General features: G+C 35.3%; 1 protein-coding gene across 5 annotated transcripts in view; it reads left to right on the top strand.

Moving 5' to 3' along the window:
* The window catches only part of DMD (dystrophin), a gene marked incomplete at both ends in the record, with an annotated part of 1,256,016 nt that overhangs the window by 796,093 nt on the left and 448,817 nt on the right, over positions 1-11,106 (top strand). The window lies entirely within an intron of this gene.

Raw genomic sequence — 11,106 nt, 5'->3', positions numbered from 1 at the left:
TTTAAATAAGAAGCCTTTGCACCTCTACTGGTGATGTACCAGTAGAGTACAAAGGAGTAATTAATGCAAAAATGAAGTGTGAGTATAGGAACTGCTTCCAGTGGTAAGAGACTGTGTCTGAATTGAACCGACACTGTACCTAACCTAACTGTACTTGAATTTCTGCTCCCAGCAGCCCAATTTCAGGCTGCCCTCTAGCAATGTAGCTGTCTGGGAACATGAAAGAGCAGGACAGCTGCGGAGGTGCTTTGCCAACCCTCCTTCTCTGCTGCCTGAACCTTGTTCCAGAGGTGGCAACAGGCAACTGAACGGTATGTTACCAACAAAAGATGTAACATCATACTGTCCTTCCATGGCCTTTCCTTTCTTTTTATCTGAGTGCAGTCAGTGAATTGATTGTGCAGTGAAGGACCCATGTACAAGGGGAAGTGTGCTAGCAGTGCTGTGTGTAAGGAAAAAAATGTAAACCCAGGCAAGGTACTCAAATATCAGAATAATCTATTTCTGGAATATTTTTTATTTTACATTCTACTTTGATAGCTGTGAGCTACATCTTTCTGAAATAAATATTAGCAACAAAACTTCAGAAACGTTATAGTATGAAAGATACACTTCACTGCAGTTGTTGAAAGATTTTATTTAAAAAAAGGTAAAATACCCAAGCTGCAACAAAGAGGAAAAATGTATAATAGATGCCAGAAAGCATGTAACTTCAAAAAAAGCAATGTTGTTTCAAAAAAGCTGTCTTGAAAGTCTGCAAGAAAGTGCATTTCTGGTTTTTCAATAAACACCTACCAGGATCTGTCCTGCTGCTGCATTTGTGCATAGATCAGTGCATGATAAAGATGTGACTGCCAACATAAATGATTGAACACCATGTTTCCGTTGGGGGTGAATTCAAGTGGCTTTTGTTCTATTCCTCAGAGGTAACACACAAATATGTAAGTACAATCTAACTGAAAGAACGCTTCAGATTCCATCTTGAATCTTTTTATTAATAGCTAAAATACAAATGTTCTGTTTACTTTTTGCTTTGATTTCTGCAGGCCATACCAACAAATGCCAATTAGCTAACACCCTGCTGGGAAGAAATTCTTGCTTTTTGTTTTGTTTTGGAAAAGAATCAATGACATTCAGAAGAAAGATCAGGTCTTTTCCCAACATCCTTTTGGTTTTAATGTTTCTGTTTGACCTGCCTTCCACTTACTTTCCCAGCATCTACCACTTCCTACAGCTCACTGACAGCATTCAGATTGGAGCAAACTTGGATTAGAGTGGCTATTGCCATGTGGCCAGTGCTGTGTTGTTAGGTTGACATCCTTTTGTGTAAGCATAACCTGGTTCCACTTCTAATTCTGCAGGATATTGACAAAACAAGAAAAAAACTCTACTAAAAGTAGAATAACTTGTTAAATATCTAGTTTGAAAGTAAACACTTTATTCTCTTAGAGATTAAGTGACATTCTTCTGTTGGATTTCCTCTCATATCCAGTAATCACCAGGAGAATAATGTGATTTAGGAAACATTACAAGCTGAAAACTACTACTGTATCGATGTACCCGTAAAAAAAAATATTGCATTAAAAAAAAAAAAAAGGAAAACCAGGTTAATTGAAAAAAGTCTTAGCACATAATTTGTTTACACTATTTTAGACAACAGTTGAATACAAGGGAGGAACAAAATGGATTAAAAATAAGATTAGCCTATTTCTTTAGAATTAATTGATCATTTAGGTGTTCGGATATTAACCTATCCTTGATTTAATAAAATTAAGACCATACCAAGTAAAATTGAACTGCAGAAGACTTATTTCACTATTATAACTGTTATGGTTACCCACAGATTATCATGTGGTTGCTAACAAATGACATTTATTCAGTGATTGTGGTTTCAGTTCTGTCTGCAAATACAACATTAACAGTCTTGCCTTGACTGTAGTCTTACCATCCTGGTGACTACTGCACCAGAAGCTCTATTAAGGTTTCCTTCTTCCTGAACCTTTATTTTTTGTATTTTATAGTCCTAAGTACACACAGCACAAAGCAGTTAAGCCCTGCCAAGACAGTAGGAGTCTTGCTGTTCCCATGCAATCCTTCCCATGACAATTGCCACCACTCAGGTTTACTGCCCAGCACTGAGGCGTTCACCTCCTCAGGATATCCAGGTACCAGCTATCCCTCTAATATTTAGGAGCATTTTAACACAACCTTAAATTTTAAACAGGGCTGTAGTTGTCTGGATATGAAAACCTGGTTATAGCTATCAAGGAGAACAATATTACGCCCTTTAATTGCTGTTTTGTGGAGCATATGCTTTTTCTTTAGTGGTGCTGTTGTCTTATTACATTACCAGTGACGATGGAGTCCATTAAACCTGTGTACGCAAGAAAATTGAATGAACTTTTAGATAAATTGGATCAGCCCTCTTGTGCAGACAATCTTAGTTTGGGGAAGAGTGTCTTATAACAATTTAGATAAAGTAAATATAAGCCATCATTACACAGAGAGGAGCTTGCATTGATTTAACTAAATAATTTTCTAAAGCCTTTTTATTTTTTTTTCTACAGTGGCACAATTTCCTTGCATAGAGAAGAACTTACTAGGTTCTCCTTTTTTTTTTTTCACGACATAAAGAAACTTTCCAGAAGATCCCTATATTATCTATGAGATTAGAAAAAATCAAGAACTTTTAGGCTTTTTATAACATGTTCCTTTTTCAGTTTTTCAACATGGTTTTTACAGCTGGGATGGACCTGCCCTAACTGAGCAGAGATAGAGGTTCACTCAAGTTCGTTTCAAGTTAAATACCCAAGACAGGTTAGACAGGCTGTTAGTACTGTTTTTCTCCCTTTGCTATAGAGCTGTTGGCTATGATTTCAGATTTAGATATGTGAAGTTTAATTCAGAAACTGTTGCTATGGTGTAACTGCCTACATAGCTCATGTAATAGAACTTCTTACAATCAGTTCATATTTGGTGTAAACATTATTTTTACAAAGCAAATCTCACTCTAATATTTAATGTCTTGAGGAGTTATCACAATTCTTCATGCATTTTTCAAAAAGATATTTTGAGATGCATATTATTTTAAATTGAAATCTACTTAAAACTTACTTCCACGCCAGCTAAGGTAGTGCTGTAAAGAAAATACGGTAAATTTGTAATTGTTGTGCAATATTGGCATTTCTAGGTCGTGCATAATATGAACCCGTAGGATCTAGTTACACAAAATGGTGAATGAAAGCTGCTTGGCTTCTTGTAAAGATTAGCATAAAATGACAGAATTTCAGGTTGTTAAATTATAGTGTAGAAAAGAGGCACTCCAAACTCTTTTTTTAGGATTTTTTTTTTTTCTTCAATAATGAAGGAGTAGCTCTTGCAGAGCTGTGATGATAATGTTAGAGGAATTGTTGTAGGGTTAATACTTGTAAGACTTATTATCTATTTTCAATTTCCTGCAAGATAGATGGTATTAGATAATTACATTCAGATACAAAAAATAATCATCACAGGCACACAATGATAATCACAGCAAAAGGTTCATGATATGCTAAAAACAATTTAGTTGTTCAGACATATATGTGTTGCCTATATGGATCTGAACTAACACCAAAAAGATTGTATTGTGCACTTAGAAAGAACATCATGAAGTTGTTGTTGGTGGTGTTTATCTCCCTTCCCTTCCCTTCCCTTCCCTTCCCTTCCCTTCCCTTCCCTTCCCTTCCCTTCCCTTCCCTTCCCTTCCCTTCCCTTCCCTTCCCTTCCCTTCCCTTCCCTTCCCTTCCCTTCCCTTCCCTTCCCTTCCCTTCCCTTCCCTTCCCTTCCCTCCACAGAAAAATAGGAGATGTACTTAAAAATTTCCATTGCTTGGAAATATTCTCCTATTCATGGGAAAAGTAAAGATAAGAAACCTGACTGTAACTGGTAGTATAACTGGAAACAAGCTAAGCTTTTTTTGAGACTGCCGTGTGGGATGTGTGTGTATGTGTCTGAGGCAAAGAGAAAGACAGATGATGATGCCTACGTTGAATCAGTAATTTTTACTGTAGATACTTAATTTGTAAATTGTGTTTTTCAATTATTTTAAAATGCTTGTTTTAGCTGGACTGCAGAAAACTCAAGCATGAATTCCAGAATATATTGAAACTAGGGTCAAAATTTCTGCAGTGAACTTCAACTGAGCAGGCAGCTTCACTTACCTAAAGACCACTAAAATGGATACTTAAGTTGTTTGGCCAAAAAGTTACACAAAAATCATGAAGTCAAACTTTTGGGGAAGAAAGCTTTAACACTTTGTACATTGGGTTACTAAATGGATACCTATTCTAAAGGTGCATAGGTCTGTCACCGATGCTGTAACTTTATTTCATGGACCTGTTCCTTTCACATTGTCTCTATTCAAAATAGTCTATATTTTTAAAAAATTTATTTATTTTAGATGTTTTGATATGATTTGTTTGAAAATCCTACAAATAAAGTCTCAAATTATGTGCCTTACAACTGTATGTATGAACATATACCAACAGCAGGCAGATTTCTATTATGCTAACACATCTGTAGTATGTCTCTGCTAGTTGTAAAATTAGATAGTTCTGAAACTGAAAGTACATATGAGTTGAGCATAAAAAAAGTTATAAAGTTGCAATCTTATAGTAAGGGAAAAGGCTATACATCTTATTTAAATATTCATGTCTCTTTCAGGTTTCTATTTGGCATTTAGGCATTGTATTTTGGCCGAGAATGCAATTTTACACTTCCCTAAATCCTGCCATTATATAAAAATAATATCTGATGTAATATCCAGATGAAGTTCATTTAAAGATCTTCTTGACAACAGATAGATCTGTCTAAAAATAATAAGAAAATGCTACATGTCTACTTAAACTGTAGTTATCAAGTCCATGGTAACTAACTTGCAGGTTAATGAACTAACATTATTTTCTTAATACATTTGTAAAGCAAACATTTTGCTCTCTAAATGTGTTTAATGCACTGTTAAGTTCAGAATAAAAGAAGCATGATGGATAGTGTCATAATTAGTAAAAAATATGTTGTCATAGGAAGTAGGTGCTCTTGGAATATACACACTTCTGATGAAGATGCTAGAGATGAGCTATTTAAATTTTTGCTTCCAGGTGCTTTAACATATTTTAAGTGGGCAGATATGTCAGCAAAACTGAAAATTGGCTACAATTGTGTTATTGTGTTTTCAAAACAAGTTCTGAAACAATTTTAAATTGTTTTGAAATGCTCTAAATTTGTGTATTTTAAGTAAGATGGATAACTGACAGTTACTATATGAGGTTACTTATGAAGGGGAAGGAGAACAATTAGGTACAAAGTACAGTGCTAAACATTCAGGATCACTGCTTGCAGGCAGTGTCTTCTAACCAACAAAGATTTTCAAATGCTTTTTGTCACAACTCTTTGCTAGATGTTGACAATACATGTACTGTTTTTCTTTAATTTCATTCTTGCATTTTGTGCTTCATTGTTAGACTTCGTCATGTCATCCCTGTCCTTGGATCTCCCTTCTGTCAGTAGACCAGATGTGCTAGAGGCTGAGAAGCGGCAAAGCTAAACTCAATTATTTAGCAAGCTGAGTAGCACAGCTGCTTGTGAAAATAATTTTGTCTTTGGATAATAGAATTTCATTAAAATATAAAAACATATTGACACCATTTCGTGTAGAGAGTTCTGAGAATATCACAAGGCCCTTTGAACAAATGTCGCATGTCTAAGTTTGCAGAACAATATTAATGTTTTACTTTGTAATCTTCTGTTGTATTAAAATTCAAAATTAAATGTGTCATAGTAAAAATAAAATACTTATATTCACTACTATGATTTTTAACCCACGACAGATTATGCTTCTGACTGTGCTGGTTTGCCAAAAGTTATATATGTACAGGAAATTTGTTGTCTTATGGAGGAACAAAAGTATCCACCCCTTATGGAGAGATAAAGGTAGCTTAGCTTGATAGTTACGTCTGTTGTTTTTATAGTAAGATTAAGCTCAGAGCCTAGAGGACAACTTGGTTTGTGGTTGTGTGCTGGGTTTTGTTTGTGGGGTCTGGATGGTTGGTTGGTTAGGTTTTGTGTGTGTGTGTGTGTTTTTAAAGTCATTAGTAAATTGACATTTAAATAACTGCCCTTTTCAAGTCTGTTTTAGTTCACAGTCAGAGTTGAGGCCAACAGGGTAGTTTAGTTCGTGGTAATATTGACCATATTGCAGCCTTTTCATAAGATGAGATTTTTGCTATAACTGCTTGTTCAGGCAACCAGTGTTTTACAGATTCCCATTAAGTATTTAATTGTCACAAGATATTTTTGCCATCTGATTATTAAAAACTGTCTCTATCTACAGCTTTTGAGGTATACTTAGAGTAATAGAGGTTTGGTTTGGTTTGGTTCGGTTTGTTTGGTTTTTGGCATAGTAATTAAGTACAAACTTAGATTAACTTCAAAATGGTCTGCTGAAACATGCAGACGATTCTTCTTGGCCTTTCTTCTGTGATTCAGGTATATTATGTTTGTTCCTTATCTTTTTGTCATTCTCTGGTCAGAACTGTTTACAATGCAGAGTTGTAGTGGCTGTGATCACTGTAAACTCTTAAAACCCAAACAATTTCACATTCTGTTCCTAATGCATTCATCTGGCTAAATAATTCAGTACCATCCTGTTTCTTTTATTGGTAAAAACTCCGGATGCCAGCTTTCTTGGACCCCATAAAGGCTACAGCCACAGTAGTTTGAACAGTTTCTGTTAGAAATCATTAATTTTAATTTCAATATTCACTAGTTAATGATTTAAGTAAATTTTAATTAATTTAGTGACATTCTGCTTTTGTGTATTGTACCACCAAATCTGCACTTAGTTTTTCTAGAAACCATTTTTCTACTCTGCCAGTTTGTGCTAATTAAATTATGTGCTGATATAAATCATTGTTAGAAAGAGCTAAAGGTATTGTGCTATCCTTGTAAACTATTGTTTATCACAACATGAGAAGAAGTAACTGAATGCTTCACACTTCTTCAAAGGATTTCTGAAGGAGAATCCTAGCTGTATTAAAAAAATCCTTTTACAACAGCAAAAATGAGGACAGATAATTTCTCAAAGGTTAACTCTTTGGTTTTGTGGCAGAAAAGTAGATATGCATTAAATTAATTCCTCTTCAGACTCTACTGATTCATCCTGATCAGTAGCTTGATGTAGATGGTTTTATGGTTATACCTTATTAGACTGTCAGAATTTGGGGGAGATGGGAGATACACATTAGGTTTCATCGATGATAGCTGTTTCATGTTGTTGCAGTCAACTGTTTGTCAAAGAATACTGAGATAAAATTTAGTATTTGATTCTGGATTCTCTCAATGGGCACTTGGTCCCATAGCTCCTTGCTATAAATACTGTTGCTGTCAGCCTGGCAGAAAGTCATTCAACTTTTTTTCTGTGGAGTATGAAATTTATGGTTTGTCTGTGTTAAAGTTAAGACACTAAGGCTGTGGTAAGGTTTTGGGTTGGCTTGCTACTTCTTTGCTGTTTGTAGTGGGAAAAAGTTGTGATTGTTCATTTTCCGATGGCCCCTGGAGAGTCACTTGTACTTGCTTCCCCCTGCAGAGAAATCACGTTGTCTATTTGGCCTTGGCAAGGTGTGATCCTGGTTTGTTTATTCTTGCCTGCTGAGAAGGGAGGAAGATAGGGAACTAAATGGTTTGTATGACCTTAGCTGAAGAAGAAAAGTTTCTCATTTTTTTGCTGTTGCTGAAAACGTTGCTGGAAAATTGGACTGTCAGTTCTTCATGTCAGCAAGGAGGGGGATGAGCTGTTACCTCCTTCTGCTGAGGAAGGAACATAACTGGATGTCCTCTAGCTCTGAATCCAGGAACACACTCCTTCATTGCTGTAGGCTCATTTTCTGAAACTTTATCTAATGGATGTCCTTATTAAAGTATTCAGGACAACAAATGAATCAGACATTTTTTTCTGAAGTCGGATCACCAACATTCACTTTCAGAAGAGTCCAAAACAGCGTTCAGTGTAAGTAATATGTCTGAAGATGGGAGGTCATCTTGCCTAATGAAGCCCAGAGTGCAGGTTTTAAAGTGTAGTTTATGCTCTTGCTACAGACACTGTTGGGCGTAGTGTCACCTGCATGTGCCTCTGTTTGTTCTGTAAGGATTCAGGAGGAATCTCTCTGATTAAGTTGCACTGGCTTTTTTAAAAATAAAACCAAAATGTATACAGTACCTTAGAAATATACTCGGGATGGGAATTTAAGATATTAAACAACTGGATATCTATACACAGAAAATAAAAATATAAAAAATAAAAAGTGAATAAACTATTAAAATTGACACAGAGAAATATACATATGTACTGCCATGGGGCATGGCAATTATTTTGGAAAAATACATTTTATGCACTCATACTGTGGTGTTTGTGGAAACGAAAAGCAGGGATGGGTTCTCATTTTAAGGAGACAGACTAGCTTTTGTATCCAGGTGAAAGAACCATTAACTTTATTGTAATGCTATCCACGAAGATCTAGAATCACTGCGTTTTTTTTGAAAACGTCTCTTTATTGTCTGTTAACGCAGACATTAAAGCAATTGAATGAGGCTCACTTTCTCCATTCTCCTTCCCTGAAGGCTGGTTTATTCTTTTCCATCCCCTCAATTTCCTCCAGAAAACACCAAAACATTCCCATCTTAAATGAGTTCTAACAGGAGACTAAAAAGAGGAAAGTTAAAGAAAACTAACTCAAACAATAAAGAATAACGGAGAAAGAAAGATTTTCTTCAATATTTGGCAGTACTGTAATCATCCAGCCATTCTCAGCACTTCAAGATTTTTAACATAGTCTCTAGATTGACCAAATTATATTATTTAGTAATAAAGTATATCACTCAAATTTTCAAGTTAGAGTAACAGTAGGTAACTTTTTTTTTTTCCTTTGTCAAAATTCTAAACAGCTCAAGTTCAAACTCTTCTAAAAAGTGTTGTGGTGGTGGTTCTGGTGGGTTGGGCTGGTTGGTTGGTTTTGGTTTGGGGTTCATTTGGGGTTGGTTTGGTTGGTTTGTTGGTTTGTTTTTTTTTTTTAATTTATTTTGTGAGCTTCTTAGACTCTTATTTCTGAGAAATACCTTTTGCTGTCCTAAGGATGGGATTTCTATAAGAAGTTATATGAAGGGATTGTACTTTTCATGCCTTTCAGTACCTTTGAAAGTCTCTGTTTACCAAGCAGATGTTTTGTGTCATCTCTTACTTTCAGTGAAGTACAGCGAAAATATAAATATTATTAAAGTGGAATAAAAATTAAAGAAAAAGAAAAAAAAAAAAAGGAAAAATGTAACCAAATCACTTCATTCTATTTTCAAGCATATTATAGTTATTTTAGACTTTCAATGTAGTCATTCTGTCCTTAAGGTTAAACTAAATCTTCAAAAACTACTTTCAAATAAGTTTTCTGTGATAGCCTCAAAGTGTCAAAGTATTTAATATGCACTGTATGTTCATTTTTGCTAAATTTCCATCTTAAAAGTACTATGGGTAGGTATTTGGGAATGAAGTTCCAACCTGCTGTTCAGAACTATTTTAGTCGTGTTCTTTTCATTCTTGAACAGCTGATCTGGACACAAAGCTTTGGTAATCACTAGGTCATGCTAATTCATGCATTGTGAGTCATGCAAAAACTCATGCAGAATACATAGCTGAACCTTTTGAAAGCTTTCATAAGGTTCATATTAAGTCTTGCATAAGCATTTCTGTATCTCATAGTTACAGTGGAAGGGAAAAGACCATCTTCTGACTAGAAGATGTTTATTGTGAAATTAATGAGGAAGATAGCAAAGCTTTGCAGGAAAATTGTGATGTGTTGCATCACTGCTGCTAGTTTTTGCCTAGGATGGATGCTGTTTCAGAAAAATCATACTCTTGTTTTCCCTCCAGTGCATGTGTGCATGAGAAGCTTGCTCTGTAAAGCATCCCTCACACAGGATGAAGGGATGGGAAGAGAGAGAGGGTATTTTGCATGTAGACCTGTAAGACTTTGACTTGTAACACAGGCATTTTGTTAAGGAGTTAATACAAAACTCCTGCAAATAGCAATGTCAAAAGATATGGGAAACTGCAGCCTAAGTTAACTCTCAGGTATTCTTCAGCAGTAGTATGAAGCAAGCTTCATCTATCCCCAGCTGCCTCTAGATTTCTAGTGCCCCTTTAGCTGTGCTTTAGCCCCTTTAGGCTGTGCTGCCACATGGTGAGCTGAATAGGATTTTTTTTCAGGATTAAAAATAACCAAGAAAACGTGTGGACATAAAAGGCAGTACAAGGTAGGAATGAGCAGTTAAGGTTCAATTAAGCTACTAATTCAAATGCAGAAAGTAATGCTGAAATAACTTCTTTTTGATAAATTGATGAAGGTACCTGGAAAAGATGATACAGTATTTCTGTAGGGTGGGTGGTGGTGGGTGAGTGGGATTCTTGGTGCAGCAAAATGGATAGTGTATTGCTATTGGTTATTATATACCTTCTTTGACAGTTGTTCCACTATACTCTAGATCCATCATACTGGACTGAAGTAATATAAAAAGCAGAAGTAAAAGATTAATGAGAAAAAAAATGCACATATTTTGCATTTGTTTAACCAGAGTGGTTTGTAAGCTGACTTAAATTAAGGATGACAGCCTTTTAAGAACAAAAAGACACTCTTCTTTGGACCAAATTATAGAACACAGTCATGTCCTTGCATATGTTTTTGTAAACTATTTTTGATTTGTCACCAAAGTGCCTTAAAAATGCTTTAATGTTAACAGAAACAGGGGCAGAAATGGAAGATCTGTTACTTAAAGTAAATTTCAACATCAGCTTACATAGTACTTCATAAAGGTTTGAAAATTTGAGAAGGCTACTTAATTTATTTTTAATTAATTGGCATCTAGATTTCACCAAGAATTAGAAGTGTCATGTGGAATTGTTAAAATGATGCCAGTAATATTAATTCTGGGTAATAACTGGAAGATAATAACAGCATCATGATAGGTCTATGGATACCAAAGAGCGTTAAGTCTTCAGTTTAACAGATGTTTAAATCTGTGCAAAGT

Source organism: Nesoenas mayeri (assembly GCF_963082525.1).
Source record: "Nesoenas mayeri genome assembly, chromosome: 1".
In the NCBI taxonomy this organism is placed as follows: Eukaryota; Metazoa; Chordata; class Aves; order Columbiformes; family Columbidae; genus Nesoenas; species Nesoenas mayeri.
Note: the sequence above shows the minus strand (reverse complement) of the source record. Positions and strands in the feature narration are given on the sequence as shown.